The 9841-nt window shown below is 44.5% G+C and overlaps 1 long non-coding RNA gene across 1 annotated transcript; it reads left to right on the top strand.

Moving 5' to 3' along the window:
* Positions 1-5175: 5175 nt before the first annotated feature.
* LOC102997604 (uncharacterized) lies at positions 5176-7001 on the top strand. The gene is made up of 3 exons (XR_450705.2): positions 5176-5399; positions 6082-6128; positions 6921-7001. It is a non-coding gene; the product is annotated as an uncharacterized LOC102997604 (long non-coding RNA).
* Positions 7002-9841: the final 2840 nt, after the last annotated feature.

Below are 9841 nucleotides of genomic sequence, written 5' to 3' on the forward strand. Positions count from 1 at the left end.
TTTTTAACATTTCGGCAGTTACTCATCAGTTCTTTTTGCTTAAATAAATTAAAAGCCATGGGACTCACTTGCCCTGTTTATCCTTGTTAGCTATAAATTGTTAGAAAATGTTATTGAAGAGTTTCCCTAAAAACTATACTCTGATTAAAAGCATTTGGAACAAGTAATAGACATTATTAAAAGCCAGAGATAAACCCTAATGTAAACTATGGACTTTGGATGATCATGATGTGTCATCAGTTGTAACAAATGTACCTCTCTGGTGTAGGATGTTGGTAACAGGAAAGGCTGAATGTAGCTGCAAGGAAGGCTGGGAAATTGTCTTTACTAAGAGGCGAGGTGCTGAACTAAATACCTACAACAGATAGTAAGGTACTGCTAATATTATGCCACAGTAGGATGTTTTAAAACTTTTTATTATGGAAAATTTCAAGCATATAAAAGATGTATAATGAATTTCAAGGTGCCCATCATAAATCTTCAACTGTTAGCCAACCTTGCTTCATCCTGCTCACTTCCCCACACCTACAGTTTTTTTTTTCTGGATTTAAAAAACAATTGTGGTAAAATACAGTCCCGTGGTATCTACTGGGGCTTGGTTCCAGGATCCCCATGGATACAAAACTTCACAGGTGCTCAAGTCCCTTGTATAAAATAGCATAGTTCACTAGTGGCAAGACAGGAATAAAGACACAGACCTACTAGAGAATGGACTTGAGGATATGGGGAGGGGGAAGGGTAAGCTGTGACGAAGTGAGAGAGTGGCATGGACATATATACACTACCAAACGTAAAATAGGTAGCTAGTGGGAAGCAGCCGCATAGCACAGGGAGATCAGCTCTGTGCTTTGTGACCACCTAGAGGGGTGGGATAGGGAGGGCGGGAGGGAGGGAGATGCAAGAGGGAAGAGATATGGGGACATATGTATATGTATAACTGATTCACTTTGTTATAAAGCAGAAACTAACACGCCATTGTAAAGCAATTATACTCCAATAAAGATGTTAAAAAATAAAATAAAATAAAATAGCATAGTTCAGTGGTCCTTTGTATCCGTGGATTCTGCATCTGTGGATACAACCAACCGCAGATGGAATTCAGTCTGCAGTTGGTTGAATCTGCAGATACAGAAGGCCAACTGTGTACGTACCTAAAAGCTGGATTATCTTTAGCATGACATCTTACCCATAAATGCTTCACAATGCCTCTCTGGTAATGACTTTTAAAAACATAATCATCTGCCATTTTTATACATTACAATATTAATAATTTGTTAATATCATCTAATTTCCAGTCCATATTAAAGTTACCCCAGATACCAAAAACGAACAAACAAAAAAACCCCACCAGGCTTTTTATAGTTGTTCATTCAAATCAGAGTCCAGACAAAGTCCATACACTGAATTTTGTTGTTATAAGTCTCCTTTATCCTGTAACATCTCCCCAACACCTGCTTTTTAAAATGTCATCAATTTATTAGGGAGACAAGGCCATTTCTCCTGAGTATAATATCCCACAATAAGTTGATAACGTCTGTTGAATTCAGTCCTCAGGAAACGTTCTTTAGAATAAACCTCTAGAATTTTCTGGTCCAAGGGCATGAACATCTGTGTGGCTCTTGCTCACCACACTTACAAGCAGAAGTGTTTCTTCAGTACCTACCTAACTGCCACTGGTTAGGTATTATTATCCTGTCACATTCCTCACAGCTTGGTGAACACCAGGGCTCATTTGAAATTGTATGCTAATTTAGCGCGTGTAAAATAATACCTTTATTTACATTTTATAAATTTAACATGCTTAAAGTAGCACTTGTAAGTTACGTTTCTTTGGTTGCCCTTTCCACCCGCGTATCTATTTACAGTTCATGCTCTCTCTTATGTGACTTCATTGTTCGACTCCTCTAATCCTCTAATGCTGCACCTCTCTAACCCCTCTAGGTAATTCTGTAGTAACTCCCTGTTACAATCATGGCTGTTCCTCATCTTTCGTTTTTAATTAATTTTTTAAAAAAGTTAGTACACTTTTTATTTTGTAGAGCAGTTCTTGGGTTAGGGAAAAATTGAGGAGAAAGTACAGAGGTTCCCATATATGCTACTCCCCCTTCCAGTTTCCCCTATTATTGTCATCTTGCATCCATTTGTTACAGTTGATGAACCATAGTTTACATTAAGTTCACTCTTTGTGTTGTATAGTTCAATGGGTCTTGACAAATGTATAATGTCAGATATTCACCATTAGAGTATTGTACAGAATAGTTTCACTGCCCTAAAAATCCCCTGTGTTTCCCCTATTCACCCCCCCTACCCTTCCCCATGAACCTTGGCAACTATTGTTCTTTTTACTGTCTCCATAGTTTTGCCTTTTTCAGAATGTCATGTAGTTGGAATCATACAGTATGTAGCCTTTTCATTCTGACTTCTTTCACTTTGCAATATGCATTTAAGAATCCTCCCTGGGGGCTTCCCTGGGGGCTCAGTGGTTGAGAATCTGCCTGCCAATGCAGGGGACACGGGTTCGAGCCCTGGTCTGGGAAGATCCCACATGCCGCGGAGCAACTAGGCCCGTGAGCCACAACTACTGAGCCTGCGCATCTGGAGCCTGTGCTCCGCAACAAGAGAGGCCGTGATAGTGAGAGGCCCGCACACCGCGATTAAGAGTGGCCCCCACTTGCCGCAACTGGAGAAAGCCCTCGCGCAGAAACGAAGACCCAACACAGCCATAAATAAATAAATAAATAAATAAATAAATAAAATATTTAAAAAAAAGAATCCTCCCTATATTTTCATGACTTCGTAGCTCATTTCTTCATAGCTCATTTCTTTTTTTTTTTTTTTTTTGGTTGTGCCCCATGGCTTGTGGGATCTTAGTTCCTCGACCAGGGATTGAACCCAGGCCCTCGGCAGTGAAAGCATGAAGTCCTAACCACTGGACCACCAGGGAATTCCTGCTCATTTCTTTATATTGCTGAATAATATTTCATTGTCTGGATGTACCACAGTTTTTTCATCCATTCACCTCTTGAAGAATATCTTGGTTGCTTCCAAGTTTTGTCAATTATGAATAAAGCTGCTATAAACATTCATGTACAGGGTTTTTTGTGGACATAAGTTTTCAACTCACTTGGGTAAGTACCAAGGAGCATGATTTTTGGATCTTATGGTAAGACTATGTTTAATTTTGTAAGAAACTGCCACTCTGTCTTCCAAAGTGGCTGTACCATTTTGCATTCTCACCAGCAACAAATGAGAGTTCCTGTTGCTCCATAGCCTTGCCAGCATTTGGTGATGTCAGTGTTCTGGATCTCAGCCATTCTAATAGGTACGTAGTGGTATCTCATGTTGTTTTAATTTGCAGTTCCCTAATGACATATGATGTTGAGCATCTTTTCATATGCTTATTTACGACCTGTATATCTTCACTGGTGGGTGTCTATTCAGATCTTTTTCTCAGTTTCAATTGAGTTGTTTGTTTTCTTATTGAGTTTTAAGAGTTCTTTGTATATTATGGATACAAGTCCTTTAACAGATATGTTTTTCAAATATTTTCTTCCAGCCTGTGGCTTGTCTTTTCATTCTCTTAATGCCTTTTACAGTTAAACTTTTATTTTCAGATAATTGTAGGTTCACACGGAGTTGTAAGATGTAATACAGAGAGCTCCTCTGTACCCTTAACTCAGTTTCTCCCAATGGTAACATCTTGCACAACTATGGTACAATATCACAACCAGGATACTAACATTGATACAGTCAAGATACAGAACATTTCCATCACTGCAAGGATCCCTCGTGTTACCTGTCCCTCATCTTTTGAATGGTCTTTCTACACCTAGAGAAATTCCCGCCTATGGAGTCCTGCTCCCAATATAAGAACGAGAACTCTTATGAGAATTGAAGCTAGCGTATGGCATGGACACACCCGTGTAAAACTGATTTGGAAGTGGGCAAAGTGAGAAAACAGGCTCTTGTATTGCTGCTGGTGTGGTGGTGATGGGGGCATCTGGCTTTGGGGGAGGCAACCATGGTGGGGGCCTGCAAAGTTGAGCTCCTTGTGTTGAATGGGCAGCGGGGGGCAGGGGCTGGTGCCTTTCCTGAGGGCTCAGTGGGGCAGGACCCCTGCAGAGATTTTCTCATCAAATTGGGTATTGTTCTCCAAGCTTTAGCCTCAAACCTGGTTCTCTACCCCTCCCGACAATTCTATGAACAAGCCCATATGCTTTTATTTACTTATTTAGTTTATTTTGGAGGACTTTATGGCTAGTTATACAAACGTAATAAATAAACAACACCCTCCCCAGCCCCTCCCCAGCATTATTCCTACTCCATCCCTATCATCTTAATTTACGTCTTTCTGCTTAATCATCCAGAATAAATTTCTTTTGCTTGGAACTAAGGCTTCTCACTGATCAATTTCCTTAAGACTCAGGTTCCACTGGACTCCAAGAGACAAGTGAACTTTCAAGCACTTGTGTTTACAGGAGTTTTGCTACAAAAATATCTGTGGAAACCAAAATAAAGCAGATGGCCATCTGAGACTGCGTACCAGATTGTTTATATCAGTGAGTTAACCCATGAGACAGGCAGCAAAGGAACATAGCCAGGATACAAAAGATGCTGAATTTCGAAGAATAATCTTCAGCATGAAAATCTCTCAGCCCCAGCCCTTCCTCTGAAGCAATCATCAAGATGTATGTTCAGCTACAGTGGAAAGTTAGATTTTAGGGACAGAGACATCAGGGTTAAAATTTAGATATTGTCATCAATTGCCTGTGTGCCACCTTGGACGAGGCCCTTGATATTTCTCAGTCTCCATTTATTTCTTCATCTATAAGGTGGGGAGGATAATAATCTGCCTTCGGGGTTATTATTGTGAAGGTTGAAGGAGAACATGAGCGTGAAGTGTCTGACAACCTTTCTGGTTTATGGTAGATACTTAATTAGTGGTCATTATCATCAGTTGTTCCATTGGGAAAATAATGAGCTAAATCCATTTCCCAAGATGGATAAGAGGAGGCTGGAGCAGACAGTCCTCCCCAGGATTTGTTCTTTCTTTCTTTATCAACATATTCTTCTTTCTCACGGGGCAGCAAAATTCCTAGCTACAGAACTACATTTCCCAACCTCCCTTGCAGCCCAGGGCTGGCCATATTTCACAGTGTCGGCTAATGGGTTTTACATGAGAGTCTGTGGGGTCTATTTTATTTGCTGCTTGTAGTTTCCTTTTACTTTCTTGGCACAGAGATGTGAGGCTGGGGCTGCAGAGGCCATCTTGTGACCAGAAGAGACCACGACGGGGAAGCCACATGCTACGATGGCAGAATAGAAGCCGGAAGAAACCTGAGCCCTTGATGACATCATGGAGTCACTGCACCTCAGGACCAACTGCTTCAATGTCCTGTGTGAGAAATTAACCCTGTGTGGTGAAAGCATCGTAGCCAGATTTCCATAACATGCAGCTGAATTTAGTCCCTAAATGATGTGGAGACCACATCTACCAGGGCCATAGACCCAGGGATGAATTAGGTTCTTTTCCTTTTTTAAAAAAATTAATTACTTTATTTATTTTTGGCTGTGTTGGGTCTTTGTTGCTGCGTGCCAGCTTTCTCTAGTTGCGGCGAGCGGAGGCTACTCTTCGTTGCGGTGCGCGGGCTTCTCATTGCAGTGGATTCTCTTGTTGCAGAGCAGGGGCTCTAGGCACACGGGCTTCAGTAGTTGTGGCACGTGGACTCAGTAGTTGTGGCTCGCGGGTTCTAGAGCACAGGCTCAGTAGTTGAGGCGCACGGGCTTAGTTGCTGCGCGGCATGTGGGATCTTCCCGGACCAGGGCTGGAACCCATGTCCCCTGCATTGGCAGGTGGATTCTCAACCACTGCGCCACCAGGGAAGTCCATGAATTAGTTCTTAATAATGACTTTGAAACATGAGTTATAGAATGTGCTAGGGAAGGGGAGGGCAGTCTAGACTTTTATCACACTTATCACACAGTTGCTAAAAGTGAAAGCTACTACTTTTTGATAGATTTAGAAAAACTAAACATTTTCCCATAGCATCTATGTAATGGGGTGTCCATCTCTGGTTACAGGTCTCATTGGTCCCTGGAGTGCAACGCCAGCTACTATTTCACATGAGGTACATAGGAGGACATTTCGGGATTTGACCCCCTCCCCAGTTTGTGTCCAGGCCTCCCTGAGTGTTTCAAAGGTGGGGAGAAGTCTGGTTTGGTTCAGTCCTGTCTGGTGCCTTGATGATCCTGGAGGATGCAGGCTTACTGAAGCCAGGCGTTCACCTGTGTCTGCAGGGTGACAGTTGGACAAAATCTCCTGCATCTCTGGTAGCCACAGGCCCTAGACAGTGCCTCGCCCTGGCAGGATGTAATTCTTCTAGTGGCGGGCCAGCCTACTTGCCAGAGCTGTGTTCGGTGAGGGGGGCTCATGGCTGGACCGGTCCAGGCTGGTTGGGACAAAACTCCTATGACTCCTTCATCAGCCACTTCCCAGGGCACTTGGGCAGCCCTGGTGCGGATGGGCTTGTGTGGTGTCGGCTACCTCAAGTGGGTGCTGCAGTGGGGCTGCGCCTCGTCCCCCCTCCTCGTCAGATCAAGTGACCTTTCTCAGTCCAGCTATACCATCAGTCAAATAAGAAATACCACAGGCCTTTATGAAACTTAGAGGGATACCATCAAAACAACATTAGACCACATGTCTTCAAGTGCCTTGTACTCTTTGCAAGCAAACTGAAAATTATTAGAAAATAAACCAGTCAGCTGTGACCTAGAAGTTTAGATAAGTAGTGACTATTCATGAAAAACTATTGTGCTTGCATTGAGACAAAAACAAAGATGATAATTTCCCTTTAGAAGGTAGGAGGTGCAGGTGGTTTCAGGCAGTGCTACTCATGGGGCTTGTCTCTGGCTTCCTGCAGGTCCCTGGGCCTCTACGAAGTAAATTCATCTTCCAGGGATGCAACAAGATAATTTTTTGTCTATTGAATTTAATAATAAAAAATTAGGACTTGTATTTTTTATGTCTTTTTGTTTTTGGTGGGGGGGGGTGTTTATTTATTTATTTATTTATTTATTTATTTATTTATTTTGGGTCTTCGTTTCTGTGCGAGGGCTTTCTCTAGTTGCGGCGAGCGGGGGCCACTCTTCATCACGGTGCGCGGGCCTCTCATTATCGCAGCCTCTCTTGTTGCGGAGCACAGGCTCCAGATGCGCAGGCTCAGTAGTTGTGGCTCACAGGCCCAGTTGCTCCGCGGCACGTGGGATCTTCCCAGACCAGGGCTCGAACCCGTGTCCCCTGCATTGGCAGGCAGACTCTCAACCACTGCGCCACCAGGGAAGCCCCTATGTCATTTTTTAATTTCATTTTTGGGGTATTTAATTTGTGTTGTATTTTACAAAAGTTGGTCTATGATAGATTGGAAATAAATACATTTTAAAAATGTCCTTCAGTGAGAGGCCTGCACACCACGATGAAGAGTGGTCCCTGCTCGCCGCAACTGGAGAAAGCCCTCGCACAGAAACGAAGACCCAACACAGCCAAAAATAAACAAATAAATAAATTTATTAAAAAAAAAAAAAAAAGTCCTTTACCAGATAGCTTGGGAAGGCCTAGATTTTGATTTTAGGGAACTCTGTGCTCAGATGGGCGGGGCTCCGGTCCTCCGTACTCACCAGGCTCCGTCTTTGGGTGCACATTCCTGCAAGGGGTGTCGTCTGGGACCCTCCAGGGTCTCCAGGGACTGAGCTCATGTTGGTATTTCTTAGCGAGTAATTTCACATGAAATGGCACCTATGTGATTTGAAAGCGAACTGTACCCACCCCCCGCCCCCAAACAGACAATCAACTTACAAGATGAAAGACTCCACTCAGACTTTAGTTTCTTTTCGTGGTCACTACAGACTGGCCAATATAACCCAGTAGGGCTGACTTAACACAAGGATTCTCAAACTGTCGGCAGTGATGGAGCTCTCTACGTGAATTAATTCTGCCCCTTCATGCCAAATCTCAGTAGCTGGGACATCGCTGCCCGGGGCCAGAGAGAAGTGTAGGGTAGAAACGCTGCTGTCCAGCTAGAACATTGAAGCTGTCAGGACATTTCGAGGGTGATGGCAGTGGCACAAAAGAGTCTGCCAATGATGAATATTGGGTAGGAGGGGGTTGAGTTATAAGACAAAGATAATTGGAACTTTAGGACTCTGTTGTTTAAGGGAGAAAGAAAGAAGGATGCTCTTCTAATATCATGAACATTTGTCTTTGGGTTATTTCTTGGGTATTTTCACAGACGGTATCTCATTTCAGGCCTTGCCTTGGGGCTGTTATTGCTATTTCACATTTGAAGGAACTGAGGCCTGGGAACGTTGAGACTTACCTGGGATCCCTAGGAGAGCTGATCCTGATACAGGGTGGCCAGGGAAGCTCCCCTGTCCAGTTTTCCGCCCCATGGCAGGATGTGGGCCTCAGACCGGAAATGGCAGCTGCTCTCTCCCTCTGGGCCTCTGTGAGCCCTGTCTGGGAGCAGCCGTGGACCCTGTGCCTCAGTTCGCGTTCTCTCGGGGGCCATTTCCGGCGGGGGGCACTGAGGGCAGGCTGACGTGATGGGAAAAGTCTGGTGTCCCCATGTTCTTATTCTAACTCAGCTGGGCAGCATGTGAATGAAATCATTTTTCCCACCCTCATTTTTCCGGCCCCCCTTTTTCCCCACCTTCATTTTTTTCCTGCCGCTTCTCGTGGGCAGGATGTGGCCACCACCCCACGGGGTGTTTTGAAAGATTTATGATCGTGCAATGAGTTTCTAGTCCAGCATCTGGGAGAGCGCTCCAGAAATGGTAGCAGCGCCCACTGGGCAACGTTAATCATGATTTTTTAGTGATACCGTCTATCCAGTGGTGTGATTTTTCTCCATGTTTTCCAATGCAATTAAATTCTAATTAAATGTTCATGCTTATTATTTTAAAAAAAGAAAGAAAGAAACGGTAGCCGCCCTCCATAGGCATCACTTTCCTCTCCGGCTCGTCAGAGAGCTCCTTCCAAGGATGGACTTGATCTCATTCCTGTCTTTATCACCGACGCCGAGCCCCGTGGACCCAGGAGGCCTTCCACACAAGACTGTGTAAGGAAGAAACTGCCCACATCTGGCCCAACCTGACAGGCAGGACTGAGCCAAGTGTCACCAAAGCTGCTAGCTGTCCTACAGCCCTCTTCCTGTTAGCAATTCACTGAGCAGCGTGCTTGGTCCAAGGACCCACGTCCTGCCTCCCTGGCAGCTGTGACCAGGGACTCAGCTCAGGCAATGGGATGAAAGCTGATGTGTGGTTCTTCTGGGAAGTCTTACAGGCGGCGGGGGTGGGGGGGCCCACTTCCGCCTCTCCTTCCGTTCCACAGCACAGGACACGGATGTGTGGTCTGGATGGATGGACGCCATCTTGGACCATGAGGACAAAGATGGTGCTCTAGGGAGGATGCAGCTAGAAGAACACTGGGGGCCGCGGGAAGGATGAGAAGCTGTCCAGCCAACCTGGATCGATGGCCTCTCTCTCGGAGAGACAAGAGTAGAACTTCCATTGGGTGTAAGCCACTGCTTTTGTGGGTTTTCTGTCAGAGGCAGCTAAAACTAATCCTACGTGTTAAGACAATTAATGGAAAGAAAAATATCACCCCATCTTCCTTTGAGCTTTCTGTAGTATCGCCACCTTGTCCGAATTAAGACTCAAGCCCCCAAGTTCAAACATGATTATGCACAGCTGGTTACAGGCTTCAGCCATCCAAGTGCAGGGTCTCTCTTCCTATCATGTTACCCTCCCGCCCCCTTTTTAATATGATCAGATGGTTTGATGTGTT

Source organism: Balaenoptera acutorostrata, chromosome 3, assembly GCF_949987535.1.
Source record: "Balaenoptera acutorostrata chromosome 3, mBalAcu1.1, whole genome shotgun sequence".
NCBI lineage: Eukaryota > Metazoa > Chordata > Mammalia > Artiodactyla > Balaenopteridae > Balaenoptera > Balaenoptera acutorostrata.